This window comes from Onychomys torridus, chromosome 21 (assembly GCF_903995425.1).
Source record: "Onychomys torridus chromosome 21, mOncTor1.1, whole genome shotgun sequence".
In the NCBI taxonomy this organism is placed as follows: Eukaryota; Metazoa; Chordata; class Mammalia; order Rodentia; family Cricetidae; genus Onychomys; species Onychomys torridus.
The window spans coordinates 9,497,102-9,524,741 of NC_050463.1; the positions used below are offsets into that span (position 1 = coordinate 9,497,102).

Consider the following 27,640-nt stretch of genomic DNA (forward strand, 5'->3'; position numbering starts at 1 on the left):
CAAACCCAAGAACACATCAAAAACATCATCCATCATGATCAAGTTGACTTCATCCAGAGATGCATGGATGGTTCAACATATGAAATTCTGTCAATGTAATCCACCATATAAACAAATTGAAAGACAAAAAAACAAACACATGGTCATCTCATTAGAGGCTGAAAAGCCTTTGACAAAATTCAACACCCCTTCATGATAAAGGTCTTGGAGAGATCAGAAATAAAAGAAACATTCCTAAACATAATAAAGGCAATTTACAGCAAGCCAACATCAAATTCAGTGGAGAGAAACTCAAAGCAATTCCACTAAAGTTAGGAACAAGACAAGGTTGTCCACTCTCTTCATACCTATTCAATGTAAAACTTGAAGTTCTAGCTAGAGCAATAAGATAATAAAAGGAAATGAAGGGGATACAAATTGGACAGGGGGCTAGAGAGATGGCTCAGAGGTTAAGAGCACTGACTGCTCTTCCAGAGGTCCTGAGTTCAATTCCCAGCAACCACATGGTGGCTCACAACCATCTGTAATAAGGTCTAGTGCCCTCTTCTGCTTGGTCATACATGCTGTATACATAATAAATAAATAAAGCTTTAAAAAAATTGAAAAGGAAGAAGTCAAATTTTTGCTATTTGCAAATGATATGGTATAGTATACATGAGTGACCTGAAAAATTTACCAGGGAATTCCTACAGCTACTAAACACCTTAAATAATATGTCAGGATATGAGATTAACTCAAAAAAAGAAACAGCCCTCCTATATACAAATGATAATGAGCCAATAAAGAATTCAGAGAAATATCACCCTTTACAATAGCCTCAAATAATATAAAATAACTTGGGGTAATTCTTAACTAAGCAAGTGAAAGACTTGTATGACAGGAACTTCAATTCTTTGAAGAAAAAATTAAAGATATCAGAAAATGGAAAGATCTCCCATGGTAGGAATATCATAGTAATAATGGCAATCTTACCAAAAGCAATCTACAGATTCAATCAATCCCTATCAAAAATCCAACACAATTCTTCACAGACCTCAAAAGAATACTCAGCTTCATATGGAAAAAAAATAGGATAGCTTAAATAATTCTGTACAATGAAACAACTTCTGGAGGCATCACCATCCCTGATTCTATCACCACTATAAAGCTATAGTAATAAAAACAGTTTGGTGTTAGTATAAAAACCAACATGTGGACCAGTGAAACTGAATTGAAGACCCTGACATTAATCCAAATACCTATGAACTCGTGATTTTTTAACAAAGAAGCTAAAATTATGCAATGGAAAAAAAGACAGCATCTTTAAAAAATGTTGCTGGGACTCCAGGGAGGCTACCTAGAAAATGGGACCCTAGGAAAGACCCAAGGATTACCCAATGACAGAGAAATGGATGAGATCTACATGAACAACCCGGATGACAGTGGGAGTAATGAAGGGCAAGATTTGAGGGAAAGAAAGCTTAGGGGAGCAGGAGATCCCAGCAGGATCAAGAACAGAAAGGGAGAACGAGGAATAACAGACCATGATAAATGAAGACCACATGAGAACAGGAATAGGCAGAGTGCCGGAGAGGTCCCCCAAAATCCACAATGACACATCCTCTGTAGACTGCTGTCAGTGGTCGAGAGAAAGCCTGATCTGACCTAGTCCGGTAAGTAGATGGCTAAACACCCTAACTGTCTTGCTGGAACTCTCGTCCAATAACTGATGGAGCTCCAGGTGTCCAACTGCCGAGAAAGAGGAAGGTCTACAAGAGCGTGAATTGTTGAATCCAAGACTGCAAAAAGCACAGGGACAAATAGCCAAACGAATGGAAGCACATGAATTATGAACCAAAGGCTGTGGAGCCCCCAGCTGGATCAGACCCTCTGGATAAGTGAGACAACTGAATAGCTTGATCTGCTTGGGAGGCACCCAGTCTGTGGGACTGGGACCTGTCCTTAGTGCATGAGCTGGCTGTTTGAAACCTTGGGCTTACACAGGGACACTTTGCTCAGTCTGGAAGGAGGTGACAGGACTTGCCTGTACTGAATCCACCAGGTTTAAATGAATCCCCAGGGGTGCCTTGATCCTGGAGGACATGGGAATGAAGGGGAAGGGCTAGAGGGAGGGTGGGGGTAGGGGCGGGAGGGGGGAGGACAGGGGAACCCATGGCTGATGTATAAAATTTAAAACACATAATAATAAAGAAAAGAAAAAGAAAAAAATGTTGCTGGGATAACTGGATGTCAACATGAAGAAGAAAGTAAATAGATCCATATATATTGCCATGCACAAAACTCAAGTCCAAGTGGATTAAAGACCTCCACATAAATTCAGTTACAATGAACCTGATAGAAGGCATTGGAAAGGAAAGCACTGCTTAAATATGACACCAGTAGCACAGACACTGAGAACAACAATTAATCAATAGGACTTCCTGAAACTGCAAAGTTTCTGTAAGTCAAAGTACATGGTAAATAAGACAAAATGGCAGCCTACAGAATGTGAAAAGATTTTCACCAATCCCACATCTGACAGAGGGCTGATCTCCAAAATATATAATGAACTCAAGAAACTAAACAGCAAAATATCAAACAATGCAATAAAAAATGGGCTACAGATCTAAACAGAATTCTCAAGAGAAGAATCTCAAATGGCTGAAAGACACTTAAGGAAGTGCTCAACATCCTTAGTCATCAGAGAAATGCAAATCAAAAGGACTCTGAAATACTATCTTATACCTGTCAGAATGGCTAAGATCAAAAACCCTGATGACAGCTTATATTGGAGAGGATACAACTTTCTTGCACTGTTAGTGAGAGTGCAAACTTGTACAGCCATTTTGGAAATCAGTATGGTAACTTCTCAGAAAATTGGAAATCAACGTACCTCAAGACCTAATGATACTACTCCTGGGCATGTACTCAAGGTATGCTCAATCATACCACAAGGACGCTTGCTCAACTATGTTCATATCTGTGTTGTTCATAATAGCTAGAACCTAGAAACAACCTAGATGCCCCTCAAGCAAAGACTGGATAAAGGAAATGTAGTAAATTTATACAATGGACTATTACTCAGCACTGAAAAAACAATGACAATATGCAACTTTCAGACAAGTGGATGGAACTAGAAAAAAATCATCCTTAGTGAGGTAACCCAGATTTAGAAAGACAAACTTGTTATGTTCTTACTCATAAGTGTATAAGAGATGTAATTCAAAGTATAACCAGACTACAACCCACAGCTCCAGAGAAGCTAGCTAAGAAGGAAGACTCTAAGAGGGAAGCATGGATCACCCTGCTAAGGGGATAAAGATGAGATCTCCATAGTAAACTGGGGATGAAGGGATGCAATAGAAGGGAATAGATAGGGAATGAGAACATGAGGAAATGGGATGGTTGAGCTGGGGAAGGGATGGTATGTAAGAGCAATGAAAAAGATATCTTGCTAGAGGCATTATGGGGTTAGGGAGAAACCCATTGCCAGTGATAGTCCTTGGTATCCCCAAGAAAGACCCCAGCTTTGACAACTGACAATAGTGGAGAGGGTAACTGAACTGGCCTACTGCTGCGGGGCTGCAGGAACATATCATAAGAACTCAGCTGGTTATGGCAAAGTCACTACCTGGAGGGATCAGGGAATTCCTCCAGAGGAAGCCAAATCTCAAGGAATTTTTGGTGTTACTTGGCTTGTTATATATCAGCTGTATTCTGTTATGAAATCATGTATGCCTTCATAGTTTTCCCAATTGACTTTTCCCTAAGAAGGACTAACAGTGCAGACTAATCACTCTCTGGACATACACATTCCAGGAATTTGGAAAACAGCCTCAGGGAAGGCTTTCTCTAGAATCAGATATCTCCCTTAGCCACTTTCAAGGACTACAGGAAGCACCGCCCAGGTGGGCCCCCAACTTCTGACGACTAACAATAATAGCACACATGCAAGTCTCCTGACAACATAAATTCCACAAGGGGACACTGCCTAGGTCAGATGGACATTAAGTAATAGCTTTACACAATTTAGCTCGGACCCTCCCTTTTTATACTGGGACTTCCAGCTCAGAGGAGAGAGAAGAGAAAAGAGAATGGAAGAACTAGATGGGTAAGAACTTGAGAGGAACAAACTGAGATGGGGAAGGACTAGATTGAAAGGCTAGAAGAGAGTACTAGAGGAACAAGATGCAAAATGAGGAAGAGCCAGATGGGGAAAAATGAGGAAGAGCCAGATGGGGAAAAACAAGATGAGGAAGAGTCAGAGAGAGAAGGAGATGGGAGAGGAGCTGATAGGGGAAAGAACTAGATGGATGAGAACCTAGAAGAGACAGAACAAGGTGAAAGAATTAAGATAGAACCTAGAGGGAACAGTAGTTAAATATAGAGAGAAATCAGGCAAGAAAGGAGCTAGACGTGAGAGCAGAATAGAAGCTGTGTAGAGAGAAAACTATCACAGAATAATAAAGTGTATGAACTAAGGAGTTTTGTGTACATAGATTCATTTCTTTTCATCAAAGATTAATTATCAGCTGGTTGTAGATTCTTCCCGGACCCTAGGAGGGGACTATAGAGGGGCTGGACTCCCATAGTCACCGATAGCCTACCCCATTGATCAGATTGGTGAATACCCTAGCTGTCATCATAGAACCTTTATCCAGTAACTGACAGAAGCAGATGCAGAGATACACAGCCAGGCACCAGGCCGAGCTCCAGGAGCCCAGTTGAAGAGAAGGAAGAGGGATAATATGAGCAAGGGGGTCAAGGTCATGATGGGGAAATCTACAGAGACAACTGAACCAAGCTCATGGGTAGTCACAGTCTTTAGACTGACAACTGTGGAGCCTGCATGGGACTGAAGTAGGCCCTCTGCATACAGGACACAGTTGTTTAGCTTGGTCTGTTTTAGGGGCCTTTGATAATGGCATCAGGATCTATCTCTGGTACATGAGATGGCTTTTTGGACCCCATTACCTATGGTGGGATGCCTTGCTTAGGTTTGATGGGGGAGGGGGGCTTGGTCCTGCCTCAATGGAATGTACCAGGCTTTGCTGAGTTCCCATGGGAGGAGAGCATGGGGGGTGTGTTGGGGAGGAAAGCTTGTGGGGGGAATGGGAGGAGGGATGAGAGGGGGATGTGTGATTGGTAGGTAAAATGAATAAAAGCAATTTTTAAAAAGTTATAAACATGGTTGTAAGTGGCAATTCATGGTGGGATGGGAGTCTCTAGCAGGAGGGAAAACAATAAAGAAGGTGAAGGATAATTTTTTGTGTGGCCCAGCGAAGCTTCAGATGCTTGTCATATAAATTAGGATATAAGATGAGCATATGAAGGGACAGAGCATTCAGGGAAGGAGCAGAAAGCAAGTCAGCAGAATTCTACAGTTCAGGTGAGTGGTTGAGGGAAGACACATCAGTTCATACATAGCCTTAATATTCATGGCCACTGGTGCTAGTGGGATGATTGCTGGCTGGCCAAACAGGAAGGAGATATCATTGTTAGAAAATAGGAAAACTATTGTTCCCAACATCCACACAAAGCAGTTCACCACCACTTGTAACTCAAGCTCCTATGGATCTGGTACCCTCATCTGGCATTTTGGGAGATGCACTCACATGCACACACCACCACAAACATTACACACAATTTAATAATAATTTCAATAATGGCACTTGCACTAGAGGAGCAGAAGCAGATGAATCTCTGTGATTTTGAAGCCAACCTGTTCTATGTAGTGAGTTCTTGGACAGCCAGACCTATATAGAGTGAGACCCTTCTTAATGAAATAAATAGTAACAAAGTAATAATTTTTAAAACTAAAAACATAATATTTTATACAAGTTAGACATAAATTATGCTTTGATCTGAAAAAGAATAGTTCTGTCTGTGCTCCATGTGCATTTCTGGTCCCCGTGGAAACCAGAAGAGGGTATTGGATCCCCTGGAACTGAAGTTACAGATAGTTGTGAGCCACAATGTTCTTGACTGCTAAGCCATTACCCCACATGCTGTTTCCTATCTTTGTGCTATTATATCCACAGATGTGTTTGTTGTGGAGTAAATTTTGTATGTGGTCTATGTGGAAAAAAAAAAAAAAAAAGAAAAAGAATGGTTCCTTAGTACTTTTTTTTTCTTCTTGCCATGCTATAGATAGAGTCGTGCATGCTAGAGAAGCTCTCTACTCAACCCTGCCATTATACTTTCTTGGTGTTCCTCTTATACCTGTTTGATCCCATGGGTCTGTACCCTATCCTCTACTTACCCACACAAAAACCACTGTGAGGCTCAGTCTTAACCAAAAACATTGAAATTCAAGAAAAGGACATAGGTATGAAGTAGCTTCCTACAATAAAGAAGAAAGTCTTAGACTTGGCACCTGGCCCTTTCTGGGCCTCGGCCTTTTCACTATAAAACAGAAGAGATGTTTCCAGCCTTGGGGAAGGTGCATAGGCCCGTGTAGATCCAGCTATGCACAAGGTTCCCCATGTTCCTGCTGTAGAATCTGGCTGAGTCCATCCTTGGAAGCTGAGGTAGCCTTACTCCAGGTACTGGGATGTGTCCAATTAAGAAAACATGGAGAATTTTTTTCTTTCTCATTAGTCATTCACTCAGTCTCTTTTCACTCCTCTTCATTTAAATACTAAGTTCATGGTTGTCATTTTGTTACCTTTGAAATTTCATTGGGATCTGGGCTGAGTCCATTTCCTGACGCTTATTTAAAGTAGCAATAACGCCGTGTGTGCATTCTTTGTGTGAGAGGACTTTAGAAGCTATTAGTGAGAACTCAGTTTACTGTGGTGGATAAGGTTTGAAACCTTCAAAATGAATTCACTCTTTTGTACCAGTTGACATTCCTCCCAGGAGTGAATAAAAATCCACTTTTCCCTTATCTTGCCAGCATATATCTGTTAATCATATTTTTCAATGTATTTTATAGACAGGTCATCTTGCTGGCCTGTAACTGACTAGATAAAGCAAGCTGGCCAAGAATCAATGAAATTCATATCCTTCTTCCTCTGGATGTGTGGGAATGCCTTCAATTGTAGCTCCATCATAAGGTTTTTTGTTTTTTTTTTTTGTTTTGTTTTTGTTTTTAATATTACCCATTCTGACCAGCTGAGAAGCACTCAGCTTTGGTTTTGACTTTGTAATTTCATGACTAATAAATATATATGGTGGTTGTAAAAAAGGCTCAGCCTTTAGGAGTACTTCTTGCTCTTCCAGAAGACACAGGTTGCTTCTCAGTTCCCACATTATAGCTCACAGTTGTCTGTAACTCTAAGATATCAGATTCTTCCTTTTCTGTGGTCACCAGACACTCATGGGGTGCACATCCATGCATGAAAATGACATATGCATTCACAAAAAATTAAAAAATATATTTTAAAAATTAAAACATTTATACATGTGTATGTGTGATATTTTGCTTATTTATGCTTTTTGTTTAATAAAATCTTTGTGATTTTTGGATTATGCCATTTTTCTATTTAATGGGTTGGATTTCATGTGTTTACATTAATCATCATTTTGTATCATTAATATATTTACCACTTCCGAGAAGAAAACCTGGTAAGTGTTTATCTATCTGACTCTTGGTTAGCTACCACACCTTCTGTGAATACTTTTCTTCTTAGCAGATTTTTACTCAATGGAATCCCTTTGTTGGCTGCCTTGGTTGTTTTCTACTGTTGTGCAATCTCTTGCAGACAGTGTTTTTTATTTTTGAACCAATAATCATTTAGTTTTGTTTTTCTTCTACAAGCAAACAAAGATTTTGCCAGCAGAGAATGTTCAAAAGTCTCCATTTTCCCGGTGTTGTATTTGACCCATTTTCCTAAATTTGGTCTCTTCGGTGTGTTTTTCACTGCTGGGCTCTATGGTCTGTTCTCCTTTCTATATTTTTCTTCATGCACAGGACCATACTCTCTCTGTCTCTGGGACTCTATTATGGTTTGAAGTCAGGTCCTATGATACCACCAGGAATACACATCCTTAGGATTAATTTTGATCTTTATGGTTTTCCTTTTTCCCTGTTTACTTTTATGATGAATGTCAGTTTTGGCTGATGGGGCTTGCACAATTCTGTCAGCTGCTGTTAGTAACATGAACTAAACATATCATTTTCTGTCACAGTGTGTAGAACTTGTGTATTATCAGTTTTATTATTTTCCTGTGTGCCTTAGATAACTCCTCATAAAAGTCATTTACCTCATTATTTAAGCTTATTCCTAGGTCTTTTTGAAGCAACCCAAATGGGCTAACTTTCTAAAGAAATTCTCATTAGTATAGGAAGGTAGTGATTTTGTGTGTTTTGTAATTTCAATGATACTTAAAACACTGGTCAAGTCAGGAAGCTTCCCATAGTGACTATTGTAAGCTCTTTGTGTGATCACAACATTATTACAAAGGAGTTTGATGTCTTCCTGTATCTCCTTTATATCTCTTTTCCTATTCAAATTTGTCTAGGTCACTCCTATTGTTCTGGATGAAATACGACCTGAGAGCACATGCCTTTTCCTCTTCTGTGTTTCTTCAAATGGATTTTGTCTCTGGTCTGTGCTGTTGGACCAGGTGTGACACAGGGACACTTTACTTTGTTGAGTTGGGTTCCATTTCTTCCTCCATCCTTTAGAATTTCATCACAAAATCTTGCTGACATCTGTCTATGACACTTCCATTTCTACGGAGATTTCCTTTGTCACTGGGCTCTATTTGGTATGTGTATTGGGGATTTGTGTGTGTGTGTGTGTGTGTGTGTTTTATTAAATATATTCTCATGGTTAAATTACTGGCAGTATTTTTCTTCCTTCTACTTGGAAATAGTAGGTCTTTGGTTTGATTTGTTACACATGGCCCATTACTCCACACATTCCCTCAATTCACCATTCTTCATGTAAAAATATCCTATTTCCTGTGTCCTCGTGGATTTCTCTCTGAGATTTCTATGTATACTTTGTCTCTATTGCTGCTCAAGTGAATGACCTGTGCTATTTCATAACTTTCTTCAAGGGTACTTCCTTCCTCATGAATTTGAAGAACCAATGTTTGTGGGTAAAATGAAATGATTGAGTGGTATTTATTTCTACACTCGAAATATATTCATGCTCTTTTTTTCTGGAGAAGTGGTGAGAAGATCTTTAGTATAATTCTGGTGTTTGAGTATTTTTATGTTGTTTGGCATTGTCCATATCAGAGTTGTATTAACTTTAGATTTGTGGTTTTGACACCATGATGTGAAATGTCAGCAAGAGTTCTAGTCTTTGTTCTTGTACCAGAAGCTCAGAGAAGAGTTAACAGAGAGAATGACTGTATCTCCAGTGCCCCAGATCAGTTTTGTGTCCATATTACTTTGAAAATTTTTCTATACTGATACCATGTAAGTTTTTAATTCTCAGCATTGGGTAATAACATCTAAAGTATTTGTTTTTTATGATTTTTTTCTTTTTCTTCACTAGTAATCAAAATTCATTTTTCATGGTCTTAAAACTTTCATCTCTGAGATTCCATTGTAAATGATGATTAAGGAAATACATTGATGTGTAGATCCTACAGAGAATGGCCTTGTGTCTTTATATATATTACTGAAGAGGGAAAGTCTCGTCCTACATGGGTTGCATTTTGGGGATGGTCAGGTTTCAAGAAACAGGCTTTTGGAAGTGACCATCCAAATTCATGTAACTTTTTGCTGGTATCACTAATACATAATATAGAAAATTGGAATTAGAAGAGTTTTTCTGTCTTGAATACTACATATTATTTTATCACCTTAGGGAGCTCAGATGACAGAAGGATTATGTGGCTTGCTCTTGTCATGAAACTGATGCTTTTGTGAGGACATGCAGATTGCAGGATAATGGTTTCTATATCTAACATTTGATATCAGGCAGTGATAATGTACCTATGGTTTTTTGTTTGTTTTATTTTTGTTTTGTTTTGTCTTGTTTTGACTCTTGTAATCTATTTGTCCTATTTAGTTCATACTAAATTGGTTCCTTTGAATCCAGTGTTCAGTGGTAAGTTCTCAATAGATAGATAAGTACTTCCCCTTTTGTCTTTTGTTTATCCAAAGGGATACCATTGTGAAAGCACTGCCCACTTGACCTCTGTCTGACATCTTGTAGAATATGTCACAAAGCATTTCCTGAGAATATTGAGTTGTTGCTCTACATAAGCCATCAAGTGTAAACAAGTTATCCCCTTAATGACTTTGATCTCTTTTCTTCTTTTAGAAGAACAAGGGTCTCACATCTTCTAATTTTCATTCTCTGAAACTACTATATTGCATAGATAGAGATTCCAAAGAGAGGCTGATATGGACAGATTTCCATTTATCCCTTTAAAAATATATATGTACTATCTAAATATATGAGTCTTCATCAATGTGTTTTATGTATATTACATGCCTGTACAATGACTATGAAACTCTGAGTTTGTCAACAAACCCTCAGTACTGGAGTCAAGCACATTAGTCTCCTTGTCATGTGTGTAGAGAGGATCAAACTGGGTTTCTCTACATGATAAGTCTGTTCCTTTTACCACTGAACCATCTCACCAGCCCCCAGGTTTACATTTATATACAACCAGTGACTTCTAATTTCTGAATAATAAAAGAATCATAAATGACATTTGTCTATGCTAGGTAAAATCCTCTTAGATGATTGAGCTAAGACACTGAAGAGGAGAATAGAATAAAATTACAATATTTAAATTTGAATTAAGCAAATCTCATGAGCAGTAATATATTCAATATCAATGAAGAGTTAGTATTATCCTTATAAAGCTTAATGTATTCATTTTGATCACAGATCATCTTTTACTTTATCTGAATGTATTGTCACATAGGCTGTTTATATAAATTTTTATAATTATTTAATGAAACCACATAAGAATTTTGTGGGATTGTTATTTAACTGTACTGGTATGTTGACTTTCAGAGAATTTAGATAATTATAATATTATCGAGTATTGATTTTTCTACTTATCTCATGATCCTCATAACATCCTAAAGAATATTTGATTTTATATGTTGTCTATTACTTTGAATGTAAGGACTGTTATTGCATCTCTCATAATTTAAAAAAAAATTATCTGACTTTTAGTTCATTAATATGTTGTGCCTTCCACATTCAACCTCTTTGTTCTACAAAGGATACATCATTGAACCTGCACATCAGCATCCCAACTAAGCATATTGAAATAGAGTTAGTTAATGCCCAGCTGTTGACAGGATTAATCCAGTATCCATATTTGAGCAAGGATGACATTGTGAAGTTTGGAAGCACAGATTTTTCTCTTTGTAAATTCTTCATCTGAGAGGAGACACTGTGGTCCTCTTTTATATGTCAACATATTGTTGATATTTGTATATCCCTGGAGCTAGTTTTCAAATGTATATTTTATATTCCCTAAAAGATTAATGGTAGTGAGTCTATTACACCACTCTGATTTTATAGATACAGAGAATACAATAAAGAGTATTCTAGAAAGTATCTTTTTATAATTAACTTTCATTTTGGTGTTATAGGTGTGTGTCTATTTTTTGAATTAATGTAAGTATTAGTGCTTTCTGTTCTTCCTGCCTATAGAGTTCAGAGGAACATTGCTGTGAAAAGACACCATGACCACAGCAACTTTAATAAAGGAAAACATTCAATTGAGACTAGCTTACAATTTTATTTATTTTTTATTTATTTTTCTTTTTTTGAGGATTTAATTTTTTATTATTATTATATTTGTGTTTTAAATTTACACACCAGCCATGTGTTCCCCTGTCCTCCCCACTCCTGTTCCCGCCCTCACCTTCCCCCCATCCCCTCCCCTCCATTCCCATGACCTCCAGGGCCAAGACTCCCCTGGAGATTCATTTAAACCTGGTGGATTCAGTACAGGCAGGTCCAGTCCCCTCCTTCCACGCTGAGCAAAGTGTCCCTTTGCAAGCCCCAGGTTCCAAACAGCCAGCTCATGCACTAAGGACAGGTCCAGGTCCCACAGCCTGGATGCCTCCCAAACAGTTCAAGCTATTCAATTGTCTCACTTATCCAGAGGGCCTGATCCAGCTGGGGGCTCCACAGCCTTTGGTTCATAATTTGTGTGCTTCCATTCGTTTGGCTATTTGTCCCTGTGCTTTTTCCAATCTTGGGCTCAACAATTCACACTCTTACAGTCCATGATAAATGAAGACCACATGAGAACAGGAATAGGCAGAGTGCTCGAGAGGTCCCCTGAAATCCACAATGATACATCCTCTGTAGACTGCTGGCAGTGGTCGAGAGAAAGCCTGATCTGACCTAGTCTGGTGATCAGATGCCCAAACACCCTACCAATAACGGATGGAAGTGAATGCAGAGATCCTCAGCCAGGCCCCAGGTAGAGCTCTAGGTGTCCAATTGTCGAGAGAGACTAGCTTACAATTTTAGAAGTTTAGTTCATTACCATTATGGTGGGAAACATGGTGGCATGCAGGCAGGTGTGGTCTGGAGAAGAACCTGAGAACTCTGCATCTTAATCTGCAGGAAACAGAAAGTGAACCAAGTCATTCCTATTGTAACTTGAGTATAGGAAACCTCAAAGCCTACCCTGACAGTTACACACTTTTTCCTAAAGGGCCACACATACTGCGGCAAGGGCACACTTCCTAATAATGCCATTTCCTTGGTGGCCATTTTCTTTCAAACAACTACATTCCACTCCCTAACCCCAAAGTATTGTTGTCATATATTACAAAAATGCATTCAGTACAATTTCCAAAAGTTCCCATAGTCTATGACAGCCTCGAATTTATTTAAAAGTCTAAAGTTCTAGGACTCTTCTGAGATTCATGCAATTTTTTAACTGTAATCCCCTCTAAAAATCAAAGTCAAAAAGCTGATCACATACTTCCAACACATAATGGCACAGGGTATACATTATCATCCAAATATGTAGGGAAAGGAGCATAGTGAGGAAAAACTGAACCAAAACAAGACTGAGAAATAGCTGGGCAAGATCTGACATCTGCATCTCCATGTCTAATGTTAAAGCTTTTCAGATCTCCAACTCCTTACAGCTTTGTTGAATGCAACACACTCTTTCTTAGGCCATTAGCACCTCGCCTTGGCAGACATCCCACGGTTGTGGCATCTCCAACCTCTTGAGGTGTCCAATCAATTCAGGTTTCACCTTCACAGCTTCACTCAGTTGCCTCTCTGGATCTTCACATAGGGACACCACTACCACACATCTTGCGTTGGCTGCTTCCCATAGTCATGGAGAAAGATTCAGGAGGCCTTTTCTTCTGTCCTTGCCTCTAAAGCCAGAACCATGTGGCTGAAGCTGGAAAATTTTGCTGCTTTCTAGGATTGGAACATGTCCAGTTTTGTTTAATTACATCTTCACTAGCTTTCTGTGTTTTCCATGATTTCCTTCACTGTCTAAGCTTGGCTATCCTGTAACTAGATCTGTAAACCAGGATGGTCTCAACCTAGAGATCCCCTTTTCTTTCTACAGAGTATTGTAATAAATATTTGCACCATTACTATGCTCTAAACTTTCCTTTAACTCCTTCAAAAAAATGGAAACACCTTGCTGGGACTTTGTCCTGAGGTCATCACACCCTTTATTCCCATTCGATTTCTTAAGTCTATGTGCCTCCTTGAACCAAGGAGTTTTCTCCATTTGCTTCCTGGCTATCTTTTTTTCTCTAAATTATAATTTTTATTTATCCTTGTTTAGCTTGCTCCTTTTAATTATAAATCTTCATTCAGGTTAACATTAGCAACCATACAACATAGTCTATACAAGGCTGTTTTGAGAATTTTTTTAGAGAATGCAATTAATCCAAAACTCTTCTCATTATCTTCAGGAAGACTTTTTTGACAAGGGAAAAAGCAGCCACATTATTCACTAAACATGAAAAGAATGATTGCTATGCAGGTTACTGAAATTCTTTGCATCTGAAACCTCTTGAGATGGTTCCCGTAGTTCAAATAACCCTCATCACCAGTGTATTCCATGCTACTACTTGTATGGCCCATTATGCATTTCTCAGCTTTCCTATCCCATTGTAACAATGCCCAATTTACTCCTGACAAAAACATGCAATATTTCAGTCCATGATACTAACTGCTCTCCTAGTTAAGGTTTCAATTGCTGTGAAAAGACACCATGACCACAGCAACATTTATAAAGGAAAACATTTAATTGAGACTAGCTTATATTCTCAGAGTTTTAGTTCGTTATAATCATGGCAGGACACATGCAGGTAGACATGGTGCTGGAGAAGGAGCTGAGAGTTCTACATCTCAATATGCTGGCAACAGGAAGTATATTGTCTACCAAACTGAGCATAGCTTGAACAAAGTAGACCTCAAAGCCCACCTGGTAGTGGGTATTCATTCCACCTTTGGCCTTGGGGTACCAGGCCCTAGGGAATGGCTTCTTGGCTAGTTTAAGACCTGAGGAGCACAGACTCAGGTTCTCTCTCTCTCTCTCTCTCTCTCTCTCTCTATCTATCTCTCAAGTTCTTGGATGGTGGAGGTTGAATCAGGCAATGTGAAGCATCATAAGACCAGTTCTTAGCCTTCCAGGACTCTATGACTGAATTTGCCTTATTTAATAGACTTACATGGATTGATTGTAATAAGTGGTACCCAACTATCAAATGGGTAACAGAATTTAAGATATAAATTGAGGATATATACTCAAAATTACAGAGCAGAATACACAGCAGAAGCCACCCTCTAATCTGACCAGAAGTGAATCTGCCTCACAGGCAGGAGCAGGGAGAAGGGGCCTGAGACCCTTCTCCACCTTCTTATCAGAGGCCATGTATAGTGGCAGGAAGCACTGCCTCCTTTGGGCCATATAGCCCAAGGTCATGGGCGGAGTAAATACCACTACACAAACGTTATGCTCTTTCATCTACATCAAATCCTTGATTCTCTTAAAAGACTGTGAACCTGCCACATGGCCCAGTACCTCAACTTCTTCCCATGACTCTTTCCATATTTTCACTTTTACTGCAACTGATTCTTTACCTTCATAGGTGGCCCCTCCATACCTATGACATTGGCAAGCCTCTACTATTCTAAAAATGTTTTCAAAATCATTATGAATTCGGAAACTTTTATATATTACTGGGCTGCACTTTCACCAATAGTGTCTCCTGGACATTCTTCATGGCACAAAGCTTCAACTTTCTGCATAACTTCTTCCATTCTAGGACTTCAAGGCGCCTGATACTTCAACTTCACCAATTGTCTGTTTTGACCTCTCACAATACAAAGTCTCAGCTGTTTTCCCTGATCTATTTATGTCTTCAAAATCATTACTGCATGGGAGACTGTAATGTAAGACCAAGTTCAGTTCCAGAGTAGATATAAACTTGGCCCTCCTTATCTAACATTAATTTAGAAAATTCTCTAAAAGCTTGTGGTTATAATGGAGGCTTTCTGTCAGTGGGAGTTACACTTGGCTTATGCCTCTGCTTTCACTTCCATCAGTGGATTATGATTCAAGATAAAAAAAGAAAATCTGTTTTTTCCTCATGTTACCTTTTGCCATGTTCTTCCCTCACAGAAACTATAACTTGAAGACAACATCTTACCCTATTCAAAATGGCAAAGATCAACCAAACCACTGACAATGACTGCTGGAGTTACTTTCGTAAAAACTAAAACCACAAACACTGCTGGGTGGTTGAATTGCAAATTGGTTCAGCCACTATGGAGAACTATCAAAAGGTAAAAATAAGTCTATCAGATGACCCACCTATTCCACATCTTGGCATAAACCCAAGGACTGCAATTCTACTCCAAAGATAATTGTACACCTAAATTGATATGGCCGTATTGCTCTTTTCACAATAGCTAAGAAATGGAAAAACCCTGAATGCCAGTTGACTGAAAAATAGATAATCAAAAATGTCATGAAAAAACCACTGTGGAATATTTTTTCAACTGTAAAGACAATGATTTCATGAACTTTATAGGTAAATGGGTGGAACTATATTAAATCAATTTGAATTTGATAACCCTGTCCCAGAAAGACAGGGGTCAAAGTTCTCTTTCATCTTATTCTTTTAGCTCCAAATCTTGAAATATCCTGCAGTAATTGCAAAAACCAGAAAAGTAAAAACATGATTTCTGGGGTAGGGGTCAGGAAGCAATAGAGAGAGTAGTTATAAGTGGGTAGGTTCAAGGAAGTGGGTAATGGGGCTATTTGTGTAGAGGGGTTAGAAATAAATACCAAAAGAGGAAGGATGTCTAAATAAATAATAATTCACACTATTAAATGTTTTTTCACCCCAAACATTATAATATATGTAAGTCTGGATATAAATCCACATATATGATTTAAACAACATATTCTCATCTGTGTTGAAAAATCTTCATCCTTGAGCTAAGGGCCATATAATAAAAATCCCAACATCAGTCATAAGAGGCACTTTTTGAGTTTGTGTTCATGGATATCCAAAGAGACTTCCAAAACAGAACCAACTATTGCTACTTCCATGCTTGCCTCCCTCCAAATTATAAAGTGAAATTTCCTATTTATAAAGATACCAGGAACATCAAGTGAAGGGACCTGAATATTTCCTCCCTGAGGACAAGCTTCCATGATTCCAGATATAACTTACAAAGTTTAAAGAGAGAAGCAATCAAAAGTCTCATCCAGCTAAGATTCCTACCAACCATAAAAATAACCACCATAGCAATAAAACCCAGTAGTGGCAAGCATAAGTGACAATAACTGATAGCTCCGTAACTACATTTAAGACTCTCTAAGGATGAGTAACGCCATATTCTGTACTAGCAACTAGCCAACTACCAGGATTTGTAAAGTCTTTAGTCTTGGAGAATACATGCAACCACCACTGTAATAAGCAGTACAGACCCTAACTATATTCTAAAAACGTTATTTATACCCATAGATAAATGTACTCCTTATCAAGAAAACTTCACTTTGCGACAGATGGAGACAATTTAACAAAACCAATCAAATGCAGAATTTTAGAAACCAGTACAATTAGATACATCTATCAAATAACTCCTACTCCTGATTCTCAGAGATCCTAACAGAAGATGGTGTGGAAAGATTGTAAGAGCTAGGGAGTTTGCTATAATATTGTATCTTCTAGTAATTTATAAGCTATAACCATAGAAGTCTAGCTAATATGGCTGTCTAATTTTGGGATGACCAAGGAAAACAACAACAGTCATGCCAAGGTGGACTGGGAAAGACAAGGATGCCTCAAACCTCCAAAACAATGAGGCTTTTTTAAAAAAATTTTTTCATTCTAAAAGACAATTAAGAAATAATCTTTCACATGAAAAAAACTATTCCAATTAGTTTTCCAATAACAAAGGTTGAGCCCTGAAAATATACATACAAGGAACATTATATAAAATTAACTGTCCTTATTTAAGAATATATTTGTGCATATATATACATATATAACAAAAAATAATGAAAAACAGACCATAAGTTTTAAAGAGAGAAAAGATGTGTATACTAGAGTGTTGGTGATAAATTAAGGGAAGGAGGAAATTATACAATTATACTATAATTATAGCACACTGACAGCCATCTTAGCCCCCTCAGACTGCAGCTTCAGCCCTTTGTTCAGTATCTCGGCCATGTCTTCAGTTATTCTGTATATTATAGAATTCTAGCTATTTGAATCAACCAAAAAAAATTTATCTTAATTTGATTACATCAGCATACAACTGAATTGCAGACAGAAATTATCAGTATCAGAGCTTACAGATTTAGTAAGTCCTTGAGAAGACATAAATCAAAGGATTCCTATGATTTTTCTTAACAGAGGTCAGGGGCTTCATGTTTCAGTTAATGATGTTGCTAGTATGGATTTTCAGTCCTGATCAGTAGGTGTTAGACAATATATAGTGGCCTCATCCCCAGTGAACACTCAACCTCCTGTTGTCAGCAGTCCTTTCTTGCCTATATTTATGCACATAGGGGTGCTGTCTTGTGAGATTTACCACTTACACTTTGGCCTACCAACCAGTGTTGTCATTGTGAAGATCTTGTTTAGGTAGCCATTTGGTGAGAATTCAGGGTTTATTTGAAAAAGCGAAATGGAGCTTGAGAGATATAAGAGCATTTCGATGTGCATACTGCTCTTGCAACTGAACTGATGAACTACATCAGATAGCACACAGCTACCTCTAATTCTAATGCAAATGATCATATGCCTTTGGCCTGTGGAGATGACTGCTCTTATCTTAATATACACAAACATTTAAACAAAGAGAAACACACCACACACACACACACACACACACACACACACACACACCTTTAATTAAACATAAAATAAATCTTGAAAATAAGTGTCAGATCAGGGTTCCCAGACTATGAGAAGTGACCCTTTCAGAGAAGCAGCATATTATATATCCTAAATATCAGATATTTATATCCCAATTTATGCAATTGATACCTTGCTAATCTCTTATCAAGGGTGAATGTTGGTATGAACAAGAGTAATGAAGTTTTATAATATTATGTATTGTGTTTCATCTAGTCACTAAATGGACTCATTAGTAATTACAGCTTCAGTTGAGAACTTATGGTTAGTTCTACTGAGACTGCAGGATTAGAGATTTATGGTTTTCCTTTTATTCACTTCCAGCATGTCCTTCAATCCTTCTTAAATTTAATATATATTCTAATATATCTGTTTAATCCTTTAAGCGTAGATGAGTTAACAGCAAAAACAATACCTCCAATATACTTGAAGTATTACTTCAAATATTTGAAGTGAGATTAAAATGCCACTGTACTAGGAGGACTGGATGTCTGTCTTCTAGAAGTATGTATTTAGGCAAATCACTGTCTATTTAACATTAAATCACCTTAAAACTCTAACTTTGCAGCTGTGTAGTATGTAGTCTATTCATACACTGATACACCTAGTTGTCAGTTCAGCACAGTCTGTAACATTTTTACATGAAGATGATAATCTTCATTGACAATCTTGAGTAAAATTGTGCAAGAAGGAAAGCTTATATTCCACCATCCATTGGCCAGTTTCAGAACTTCTATCCACCATTGTACTGATTTCCTGTTTGTCTCCCAAATGCCTCTGACTTAGTGTAGTTTTCTTTTAATATTTTAATTCCCCCACACCTTAATTTCTATTTCTGCTAAGCACAATTCCATGAGGGATGCCCACTAATGGAGATACATTAAAACTACCCTCTGACTTTCTTCTCCAGCATTTAAAATAATCTAACAGATACAGTAGTGAGATTAGAACTAATTGTTTGTTTTCAGGTGGCTACTACAGCAATTTAATCTTGATCATTTGAATTTCGTCTTTGCTGCCCAGTACACTGGTGGCATTTCTTCAGACAGAACACTGTCCAGTACAAGGAAAAATTAATCTTCCTGTATGTTCCATCCTGATAAGGGATAGATTCGATGGTTAAATAAATGCAGCCTGATGATGAACAACACTGTAAAGTTTCAATCACAAAGCTCAGTTTTTAAAACCAGAATTTATTTCCTCAGCATTTATTCAGTGCTTGTCATATGCTGGGAACTATACAAGGTACCAGGCTTCTTTTACCCCAATGACATGGAAAAGAATTGGTATTTTCAGATGATATGATACTTTACATAAGTGACCATAAACATTTTACCAGGGAACTTTTTCTTTTTTTATTTATTTTATATACCAACCACAGGTGCCCCTCTCATCCCTCCTCCTGCTCCCTCTTACATTCCCCTCACCTCTCATCCCCTCCTCCAACAGGGTACATTCTCCCATAGGGGACAGCTAAGCCTTTACCAGGGAACTCTTACAGCTGATAAACACCTTCAACTGGGTTGTAACAAGATTAAGACACACACAGAATAATCAGAACACCCCTATATACAAATCACAAAAACTGAGGAAGAAATAAGGAAAATAAGACCATCTGTAGAAACCACAAACAATATAAAATATCTTAGGATAGTTACCCAAATAATTGAAAGACTTGTATGAGAAATCTAAGATTTGAAGAAAGAAATATTAGAAGATGGAAACAACTCCCCCATGCTCATGGACCAGGAGGATTAATATACTACAAATGGCCATATTACTAAAAGGAAGCCACAGAAACAATGTAATACTCATCAAAATCCCAAAACAATTCTCTATAGAACTTGAAAGGACAACATTCAACTTTATATGAAAAAAAAAGGATAGTTAAAATGATCCTGAACAATCAGAGAACTTCTGAAGGTATCACTGTCCCTGATTTCAAACTGTACTACAGAGGCATAGTAATAAAAACATGATATTGGCATAAACATAGACATGTTGGTCAATGGAATTGAACTGATGTCCCAAACATAAATCCACATACATATGGACACCTGATTTTTGATAAAGGAACCAGAAATACACAATGGAGACAGAAAGCATCTTCAACAAATGTTAATGGCCTAACTGGATATCAGCATGTAGGAAAATACAAATAGATCCATATGTATTACCTTGCAGAAAAATCATGTCCAAGTGGATCAAAGACCTCTACATGAAACCAGATAGCTCCGAATGAGTTGGCACAGGAGACAACTTCCTGAACAGAACACTGTGCAGGCACTAAGATAAAAAAATTTATAAGTAGGACCTCATGAAACTGAAAAGCTTCTATAATAAAAGGTCACTATCATTCAGAAAACAAGGCAACCTACAGAATGGGAAAAGATTTTCACAAACTCCATACCTGACAGAGCACTAATATTCAAAATAAATAAAGAACTAAAGAAACCAGCCATTATCAAGCCAAATAGTCAAATGCATAGTCTATAATCATCATCAGAGAGGATGCCTACAACAGCTAATGGGAGCGGAAGAGGTCCACAGTAAAACATTAGGCAGAGGGAGAGAGATGGCTCAGGGTTGAGGTCTCCATTTGGTCCCTCCACCCAGCACTCAATGAACTCTGAGAGAGGGGGGAGGTAGGAATGTAGGAGCAAGAAGAATAATGGACATTGAGAGAGCACAGTCTTTAGAATCAAGAAAGCTGGGCTCATGGTGCTCACAGAGGCTGAATACTCAATCACGAAGCATGCATGAGTCTACTCTAGGACTTCTGCTTATAGGTTATGTTTGTCAGCTTTTTGTCTGACTCTTTTGCCTTCTTTTGGGACCCTTTTTCTCCTACTGGGTTGCCTCACCCAGCTTTGATGTGAGGGTATATGTCTTGTCTTATTTTATCTTGTGCCATATTTGGTTGATGTCCCTGGGAAGCTTACTCTTTTCTGGATGGAGACAACATGGGGAGTGAATCTGGGTGAGAGGTGAGAATAGTAGGGAACTGTAAAGAGTAAAAGGAGATGAAGTTACAGTCAGGATGTATGGTATGAGATAATTTTTTAAAAAGGAATATATTGTTTGAATTTTTCAGTAAAAATAAGATAATAAGATAGAAAGATTCATTTGGGCTCAGAGGTAAGAGTATACAGCCATTCCAGCATTTCTGGAAATGCCAGGTAGCAAGTCTGAAAGGCATCAGGACACATTTTGTACACAATTGGGACCAATGTATCTCTCTTCCTCCTTTTCACTCAGCCTGGAACCCCAATTCACAGAATGATAATCTCCATAGTCAGGATGTCTTTTCCAACATTATTTGAATCTCTGTGAAAATGTTCACTTGGTCTCATACACTGAGGTGTCTTCTCAGCAATTCTAGGTACCATCAAATATACCATCAGTATTATCCATCACACATTTTACATGAGCACTTGAATTTTACATCTTTTTCCACCTGATTCCTGAAGTATCATATTAATTTCTTAATGTAAAATGATACCTTTATGTAAGTGTATTTATCACTACTCATTGAAAAAGTTTCTCTTTATAGAAAATTGAGACCATCACAGAGAACCACAATTTGACACATGCAGACATCAGAAGATCATGGAGAACCTAGCCTCAGTGGATACATCTATATCACATCTCCTACATCTGTGGCTCAGAAAACATCTCAGAAGAGTAAGCAGAAAGATTATAAGAGCTATAATAAGGCTATAATATTAGTAGTTTTAATAATCACACAGGCCACTTTTAAGACTGTCTTTATGTTCTAGTGACTGTTACTCAGGCAATATAAAAGCCATTGTAGGTGCAACAATTACACAATCCAATAGATTGAAAAAAACAACATAATTTTCAGAAAAAGCTCTCTTCATTCTTACTATCAATTGCAAAAGTTTACTTAGGAAAATGGGCATAATATGGCCTGTCCTACATAAGCCTTTATAACCAACAGGAAGGGCAGTATAATAGTATTTTCACAAATGAAACAAAACAAATGAACAAAAATGTTTCATCCCAAAGACAGTGGTTTACCAGATGGAAAACTGTCTAAGCATGTCAAAGAACATCTTTCTGTCTCCTGTTACAGGTGTGTCCCTTATTGCCTCTGACAAAAGGCATTGGGATTCCGCACTAGCAGGCTGAGAATTTACATGCAATACAGTCAGTAACATAACAACATCATTTTTGAGGGGTAGGCATTATTGTTTCCTTGTTGTTTCACCAAAGTTTTTGCTTAATGATTTAAAATACTGAGGTCTCCCCAAGACATCTTTTCACTCTTTCACTATCTTTAGACATTTCATTTGATTGGTGGTCTCTGGGATGCTGCCCACTTCAGATGCATTGAAGTGGGTGACAACCTGTGACTTGGTTAAATTTCTGAAAAGACTCAAGCATAACATCATCCTGGTGTGAAAAGAACATCAAGCACTTACCATTGATTATTTTCTAGATCTTCAACATATACTTGTATCTCCTTTAAGTCAACATGCTTTTTGTGCAAGAGATGTAGCATTATCCTTTAAAGTGAGAAATTAAAGTTAGCATAACTAGATATAGCATAGTAATTGGAAAGTTAGGCATGTGTTTATACCTATGTTTTTATAATTTAGATTTTCCAATTATCCTATGAATAGTAAGGGATTTTAGAGAATCATAACATTTAAAAATAAATTTCTAATATAAATATGACCATTATCACTTTTAGTTGTAATGGGTCTTAGAGTGGATATGCATAAACAGTTATATGACAAAGTCACATGATATAATGGTGATTTTCTGGAGATCCTGGAGCCTCATGCCTTGCCCTGGAATGTCCTCTAAAGATGAATAATAGGGGGGTTGGCATTATGCATATGTGTAGTAAATTCTAACAGACATCTATGTACTTGAGTGTAGAGAAGTTCCCAGACACAGTTAGATGTAGTTCTAGATGTCAATTAACCATTAATTATGTACTAGCAACTTGGAACTCTGTATAAAACAGTGATTTATATAGTATAAAAGATCACCTTTAAAGAGGATATGCTCTCTTTAACTACTTACCTTGCTAGAATCTGACAATTATCAGATCATGGGAATGTGCATATGTGTGTGTGTGTGTGTGTGTATTAATCAAAATGTGTTTAAATAAAAATGGTCAACTATGATCTTATGATATAATTGCTTTCAATATTTCCCTTATAAGTAACATCAGGCCAGACCTGACAGATTTCTTTTAACCCTAGTACTGAGAAGTCATACACAAGCAGAGCTGTCCAAGTCTGAGGTACCCCTGGCTTAATCAGGGAGTTCTAGCACAGCAGCACTACAAAGTATGACCTTGTCTCAAAACAAAAGACAAAAAGCAAATATATAAACCAAGAGACATCAGACCAATGGCATGGGAATTTTTGCAGACATGGAAGCCTAGCATAGGCTCTTGTTATTTCAGCTGTACTTGTCATGGGTGTGGGGTGAGGTGGGAGTGTTCCAGCCCTTCCCCTGTGAGATTTGCTAGAGGAATGAGTGGCTCTGTGATCTTTGCCAAAGGCAGACGACAAACACAGAACAGCAGCAGAAGCTACTTGAACTGCATCTTTGTGAGGATGTTCTGGTTACACAAGTATAAGTTACTAGGCAAGATCTAGAGGATTACAACTGGCCCTCTCTGAGATGAAGACTTAAAGGAGGAATTAGCAGGGCTTTCCCTGGGCAAATTTGGCAGGTGATATATGAATGATGCCTGAGACTCTTGTTCTGAAGTAATATCTACCAATCAGCTTGCTCCTGGGTACCTGTCATGGCCCACAGGCATCCCTGGAAATCATCAAATAGTCAAGGTTTGCGCCTTGGAAGATATCAGTTCATATACAGGACTAGCAGAAATGGGACTGGCCTGTTGGCTCTGAGCATCCTCCAGATGCTTCTACCTATGGTGCACCTGACCCCCAAGTCGCCACTGCCCACTTGCCCATCACCTTTTCTCTAAAGACAGGTACAAGTCTCAAAAACCAGGCACTTACTTGAAGACACCTGACAGTGATATAGACAAAAATTTCCACATAGCCTACATTACTATGGCAGTTTGTGCAGAAAACACACACACACTCTCTGTCTCTGTCTCTTTCTCTCTCTCTCTCTCTCTCTCTCTCTCTCTCTCTCTCTCTCTCTCTCTCTCTCTCTGTGTGTGTGTGTGTGTGTGTGTGTGTGTGTGTGTGTGTGTGTGTGTGTGCATGTTCCTAGTGCAGGGGAAATGCTAATCTTTTCTGTATCGCTCTAATTTTAGTACATATGCTATTTAAATGATGGAATAAATAAATGAATAAAGATAGAGAACTAAGAGAATGAAGGAAGGAATGCATGGAACTAGGAAAGAAAAGAAAAAGAAAAAGGAAGAATGAATGAATGGATGAAACAATCAAAGCAACTGTGAGTTAAGACTGGGAGCCAGAGACTCCCAAACGTCTTCTGCAGTAGTCAGGGTGATTACAAAGGGGTGTGAAAGTGCCAGTAAGGGGCAGGGCTGTGGGCAGGGCCAATGGCAGGCTGCCACTTCTTAGGCCTGTGTTTGTGGGAAAGAGTTGTGGAAGTCTGGACTAGGGACTGCTCATCTATCCAAAGCTCTAGCCATAGTGGACTATTCTTGCTTCTTCTCTTCATCTGTATCTACATATCCAGGTAATAAAACTGCTCAGAGTGGGATGCCTGTTCTGCTTGGTGGGTTTATAAACCTAGAAAGGCACAGAGCACATCATGGAGTTAGTACCTCCTGTGCACCATACCCCATGCTGGGCCACATGCATTTGGGGTGTGTGGAAAGGAAAAAATCAGCAGCAGACAACAATGAGTGTGACCCCAGCATAGAGTTCTTCTAAGACCTTCTGATCTTCTGCCTGTGCTTACAGGGGCACCAGGATATGTGCATACTGACTACCCAAAGTACTGGATTCATCCTTGGTGGATAGACCAGCAAGGAACCTGAAGGTAAGAAAGGTGCAGAAGAGGGGTATGCAGACTCAGCCTATGTCACTCTCTCTCACAGAGTCTTTTCACTAGCTGTGGAGACTCTATGTGGAGAACTTTTCCCGGGCTAGCAGCTGCCAAACTTCAACCATTCACATACATCTGTGAGGATGAAGACACATGAGGAAACTGGCTGGTCAGAGATAGGATCTTCAGTTTCATCCTCCCCAGGAGCTACAAGAAGTTGAGTCCCCTCCACAACTGTCATTACCACAGTGGATAGACCCTCAATCAACCTGTCCTGGAAGCTCCAGTCCCCTTTTCCAAATTCCAAACTTAACTCCCAGGCTACATTTAACCTGTAGGCAGGTTCAAATCAAAAGACCAGACATCACCACAGTTTTGTGAGTGGGCAGAATGAGCAGGGCCCTTATGCAGGCACCTGGATCTCCAGCAAGAATATTGACAATGTACCAGTGACCAAACCCCCCCCCCCAAAAAAAACCCAGAAATTCCCCAATCAATTCAGTTTTCATTTTTCTTATTGAGGGAGGAGGGTATGTCCTTGTTTGCTTAATATTTCAAATTTCAGTGCTTGACTCCAGAAGACCCTAGCCCAAGGAACAACACCAAGTTACAGGTTGCCATTTGACCCCAAGATGCTTGGGTTAAGTGTGCTTTTAGAGTGTCTGTTTGTAATTGGCTGCAACAGAAACATACCTAGACTGAACACTCTTACCCCAGCAAACAGAATAGACCCTTGTCTGCTCTGGTTGTCTTTTTTCTCTTCTAAGAAAAGTCAGTTGTGAGCCTTTCCAAAATTTTGAACCCTCAGAGTACCCCAAATAACCTTCATGGTCCTGTCTTGTTTCTTCATTTCCTTTTTCCTCTCCCTGTAATAGACTATGGGGACTTTTGAAGTTGGACTAAACGTACTTTGCATTATGATATTGTTACAAGCTCATAGGCACCAGTAAGTGGAATGTGGTAGTTTGAATGTAAGTGACCCCCATAATTTCATAATGAAATTCTTCTCCTTTGTATTCTATTGAGTGAGCTCCTCATACTTCAAATAACTCTTAGCCCCACTGTTTTCCATGCTTCTATTAGTATGCCCCATTGAGCAGATCTTAAAGCATTCCACTGCTTTCAAAACCCAAAGTATCAAAGTCCAAATTCCATCCAAACAAATACATGGTCTGGCCACCCAGTCTCTCATAACAATTTATTATTATTATTATTATTATTATTATTATTATTATTATTATATTTGTGTTATAATTTTATACATCAGCAATGGGTTCTCCTGTCCTCCCCCCTCCCGCCCCCAACCCCACCTTCCCCCCATCCCCTCTCCTCCATTCTCATCTCCTCCAGGGCCAAGAATCCCCTGGGGATTCATTTAAACCTGGTGGATTCAGTACAGGCAGGTCCAGTCCCCTCATTCCAGGCTGAGCATGTGTCCCTGTGTAAGCCCAAGGTTCCAAACAGCCAGCTCATGCACTAAGGACAGGTCCCGGTCCCACAGCCTGGGTGCCTGCCAAACAGTTCAAGCTATTCAATTGTCTCACTTATCCAGACTACCTGATCCAGCTGGGGGCCCCACAGCCTTTGGTTCATAATTCATGTGCTTCCATTCATTTGGCTATTTGTCCCTGTGCTTTTTCCAATCTTGGGCTCAACAATCCACGCTCTTATAGTCCCACCTCTTTCTCAACTATTGGACACCTGGAGCTCCACCTGGGGCCTGGCTGAGGATCTCTGCATTCACTTCCATCAGTTATTGGATGAGAGTTCTAGCTCGACTGGTAGGGTGTTTGGCCATCTGATCACCGACTAGGTCAGTTCAGGCTTTCTCTCGACCACTGCCAGCTGTCTACAGAGGATGTATCATTGTGGATTTCAGGGGACCTCTTGAGCACTCTGCCTATTCCTGTTCTCATGTGGTCTTCATTTATTGTGGTCTGTTATTCATTGTTTTCCCTTTCTGTTCTTGATCCAGCTGGGATCTCCTGCTCCCTTAAGCTTTCTTTCCCTCAAACCTTGCCCTTCATTCCTCCCACTGTCATCCAGGTTGTTCATATAGATCTCATCCATTTCTCTGTCATTGAGTGATCCCTGTGTCTTTCCTAGGGTCCCGTTTTCTAGATAGCCTCCCTGGAGTTGTATAGCAGTCTAGTCATCTTTGTTTTACATCTAGTATCCTCCTATGAGTGAGTACATACCATGTTTGTCCTTCTGAGTCTGGGTTACCTCACTCAGGATGATTTTTTTTCTAGATCCATCCATTTGCCTGCAAACCTCATGATGTCATTGTTTTTCTCTGCTGAGTAGTACTCCATTGTGTACATGTACCATATTTTCTTTATCCATTATTCAGTAGAAGGGCATCTAGGTTGT

General features: G+C 38.9%; 1 long non-coding RNA gene and 1 pseudogene across 3 annotated transcripts in view; one reads left to right on the top strand and one right to left on the bottom strand.

Moving 5' to 3' along the window:
* The window catches only part of LOC118571695, an 81,561-nt gene that overhangs the window by 44,159 nt on the left and 9,762 nt on the right, over positions 1 to 27,640 (top strand). For 2 of the 3 annotated variants that reach the window (XR_004943378.1, XR_004943379.1), the window contains one exon: positions 25,183 to 25,261. This is a non-coding gene — a long non-coding RNA (uncharacterized LOC118571695). Of the gene's footprint in view, positions 1 to 15,534; positions 15,693 to 25,182; positions 25,262 to 27,640 lie in introns of those variants that run through there. The other variant, XR_004943380.1, reaches the window with a different exon arrangement.
* On the bottom strand, positions 24,515 to 24,584 carry LOC118572082 (annotated as a pseudogene).